The sequence below is a fragment of the Physeter macrocephalus genome, chromosome 18 (assembly GCF_002837175.3).
Source record: "Physeter macrocephalus isolate SW-GA chromosome 18, ASM283717v5, whole genome shotgun sequence".
Classification (NCBI taxonomy): Eukaryota; Metazoa; Chordata; class Mammalia; order Artiodactyla; family Physeteridae; genus Physeter; species Physeter macrocephalus.
Window position 1 is genome coordinate 53,512,393 of NC_041231.1, and position 4,053 is coordinate 53,516,445.

Sequence of the window (4,053 nt, forward strand, 5' to 3'; positions counted from 1 at the left end):
GCCTCTCACTGTTGTGGCCTCTCCCGTTGCGGGGCACAGGCTCCGGGCGCGCAGGCTCAGCGGCCATGGCTCACGGGCCCAGCCGCTCCGCGGCACGTGGGATCTTCCCGGACCGGGGCATGAACCCGTGTCCCCTGCATCAGCAGGCAGACTCTCAACCACTGCGCCACCAGGGAAGCCCTATGTGTGTATTTTTAATTGAATTGTCATAAGGCAAAATTTTCATTTTGGAAAGAGAAGTAAATAAAACTTCTGTGAATTTACTAATTATCTTTTTGCTTCAAGCTTTTCCCTTAACACAAACACCAAACACTTTTTTTTCTATTAAAAAATGGTAAATATTTGAGGAAGCTGAGAGAACTCTTTCAGGCCAAGAATTTGCAGATGATTTGGTGGACTCTGCCCTCCTTCACTCCAGAAATAAAGCAGATCCCTAGGAGCCATGAGCAAGCCTCCGAACCATTGTTTTCATCCTCTGTTTTTTGCTTATCATTTTAACCATTTTAAGCACACAGAGCCAAAATCACTGATTTGACATATATTTATCCTTCAACTCTCAGGATGAGGGTACAGACACAGAGAGTCAGGAATATGTTAAAAAAACGGAAGCTTCTGTGGGAGAGAAACAATCAGATAAGAAATCACTGGTCTGATACAGATGACCAAAAACCACATGAAAAGATGCTCAACATCACTAACTATCAGAAACATGCAAATCAAAACTACAATGAGGGGCTTCCCTGGTGGCGCAGCGGTTGCGCGTCCGCCTGCCGATGCAGGGGAACTGGGTTCGCGCCCCGGTCTGGGAGGATCCCACATGCCGCGGACCGGCTGGGCCCGTGAGCCATGGCCGCTGAGCCTGCGCGTCCGGAGCCTGTGCTCCGCAACGGGAGAGGCCACAACAGAGGGAGGCCCGCATACCAAAAAAAAAAAAAAAAAAAAAAGAGGGTGTGGAGAAAAGGGAACCCTCCTACACTGTTGGTGGGAATGTAAATTGGTACAACCACTATGGAGAACAGTATGGAAGTTCCTTAAAAAACTAAAAATTGAACTACCATATGATCCAGCAATCCTACTCCTGGGCATATATCTGGAGAAAACCATAATTAGAAAATATACATGAACCCCAATGTTCACTGCAGCGCTATTTACAATAGCCAAGATATGGAAGCATATCTAAATGTCCATCGACAGATGAATGGATAAAGATGCGGTACATATATGCAATGGAATATCACTCATTCATAAAAAAGAACGAAATAATGCCATTTGCAGCAACATGGATGGACCTAGAGATGATCACACTGAGTGAAGTAAGTCAGACAGAGAAAGACAAATATAACATGATATTACTCATATGCAGAGTCTAATTTTAAAAAGGACACAAATGAACTTATTTACAAAACAGAAACAGACTTACAAATATCAAAAACAAACTTATAGTTACCAAAGGGGATGATGGCGGGGGGAATAAATCAGGAGCTTGGGATGAACATACACACACTATTATATATAAGATAGATAATAAACAAGGACTTACCATATAGCACAGGGAACTCTTCTCAACATTCTGTGACAAGCTATATGAGAAAAGAATCTGAAAAAGAATGAATATATGTGTATGTATAACTGAATCACTTTGCTGTACGCCTGAAACTAACACAACATTGTAAATCAACTACACTCCAATAATATTAAAAAAAGAAAGAAAGAAATCACCAGTCTAACAATTCAGTTACTCCCACTTCATCACATGCAATTGTAACCCAGGGCTCACCACACCCACTTCTTCTTTCCTTTAGAGGACAGCACACGTCCCAGCCTTCTGGCAGTCAGGCTTGGCCATGTGACAAATTCTCACCAACAATAAGTGAACAGAGTTGTACATATCACTTTTGGGCTGAGGCAGTAAGAAGCCTCTGCAAAATCCTCTGGGTTCTCCTTGGCCCCCACACAACCACAGAGGAGGTCAGATGCCCAGATAGTCCAGCTCCATGGTGACAGCCTGCATCAAACTGGGTCCCTGAGTGACTGTGTGGAGCGGACTGCAACAGTGACCCATGTCAGACAAACTAAGCAAGAAAAAAAAAATTATGTTTTAGGCCACTGACTTTTGCAGATTTTTTGTTACCACAGTATAACCTAGATTCCCTGCTTTATAAAGCTAGTCGGTCTGTGAGAAAGTAACATGTACTGAAGTAAACAGAGACCAAGAGTGGGTTGCAGGAGGCCAGGAGTTTGGTCCTAAATCAGCCATGAAATCAACTATGCAATCTCAATAAGTCATTTCCACCTTAAAGCATCATTTTTATTTTTAAATTTCCAAAATGAGGTGATAGCACTAAGTTTTCATCTAACCAGTATCACACTGTTCTAATTACTGATGGGTTATACTAAGGCTTGATGTGTTCTAGGCAAGATCCCATTCTTCTTTTTCTTTTTCCCCCCAACTTTTATTGAGGTATAACTGACAAACAAAACTGTAAGACATTCAAAGTGTACATGGTGGTGATCTGATATACGTACACATGGTGAAAGGATTCTCATCATCTAGGTAACATATCCAATACCTCACATATTTATCTCTATTTTTTGTTGGGAATTCTTCTTTTTAATGATTATCCTGGCTATATTTTTGAACTTTACTTTTTGTCTTTCAGTTGAATACGGTCTTGGTCACAGCTACTCAATTCGGCCATAGTATGAAAGCAGCCACAGCACCATGTAAACAAATGGGCACAACTGGGTTCTAATAAAACTTTATTTATTTTTTAAAAAACAGGCAGATTTGGCTTGCAGAACATAGTTTGTGACCCCTGATTTGGTGGATGATAAAATTTTTATTGGAAATTACTGGGGAAATCACTGATTAGGTAATAAATTTTGTCTGGACAGGTTTTTTGGAATAACACCTTAAATATGTATGGTATATGTTACACTAAAATAAAATTCCAGTTTGATTAAATATTTAAATATCAATTTAAAAAGCACAAACTACGATTTTAAAAAAACCAGGTGGATACATAATCTTAGAATGTGGAAAGCTCTTTTAAAGTATGGAACTGATATTATTCATATTATGCCAGGCTATGCTTTGATGGAAGGAAAAAACCTCCAAAATCCTTCTGTTTTTGTCCTAACAGACGTTTATTTTTTTGCTTTTGCTCCATATCTAATGTGGGTTGGTGCCAGGCTCTTTTCCACTTGGTCAAAAATGGAGGCCCTACAGTCTTGTGCCGCCATCGCCACAGTAGACCTGATTGGAGACAGTTGAAGGATGTCATACCAGCTCTGAATTGGCACAGATATGACACACAGCACCCAGTTCTGCTCAGAGTCCATTGCCCAGGACTAGTCACGTGGACTAAAGGGGGCCTACAAAGGGGACTGGGGAATTGTCAGAGCAGAGATAGTCAGAAAGAAATGTATCTAAGGTCTAATTTATTCATTTTACACCTGGGTATGAGGGATGTCTACTCTGGGTCCTGGGTGTTCAAGAGCCCAGGATTTTATAAGAACACACACACACACGCACGCACGCACACACACACACACTAAGGAATACATGTGCCCCAATGATATTGGGATGAAGGACTCTGCATGGTAGAGCATAAGTCATAACTCTTAACTCCACCCCCATGACTAATCCCATTGCAGGTGTCAGGTGTTGGGGGAAAACCCTTCTCCAGGACTTCTGCCCTATGGCCTAGAGACAGAAGACACCTGTGTTAGACTACCTTGAAAATGCCTGGCATTGCTAAGTATGAAGACTGAAAGCAGGAGGAATTTGAGCAGTGGAAGCACTTAGGTAAGAGAAAAGACAAATTAATTAACATGTCAAATCTATCCTCTGGGTGTGAATTTAATGTTTTTTTTTTTAATATATTGAAATATGTTCCCTGTATTGCCAAGTGTCTGTTTTGTTGCTACTTGTGGTTTTCAATTAATTCCTCCTCAGATATTTACTTACATATCACCATACTATTTGCAACAGTTGTATCTAGTGACTCTGGAACATGTTGCAATTTTTTTTTTTTTTTTTTTTTTTTTTTT

General features: G+C 40.7%; 1 long non-coding RNA gene across 2 annotated transcripts in view; it reads right to left on the reverse strand.

Moving 5' to 3' along the window:
- Positions 1–4,053, reverse strand: part of LOC114484316 (uncharacterized) — a 17,729-nt gene that overhangs the window by 3,412 nt on the left and 10,264 nt on the right. For both annotated transcript variants that reach the window (XR_003677049.2, XR_003677050.2), the window contains exon 3: positions 1,541–1,597. This is a non-coding gene — a long non-coding RNA (uncharacterized lncRNA). The remainder of the gene's footprint in view (positions 1–1,540; positions 1,598–4,053) is intronic.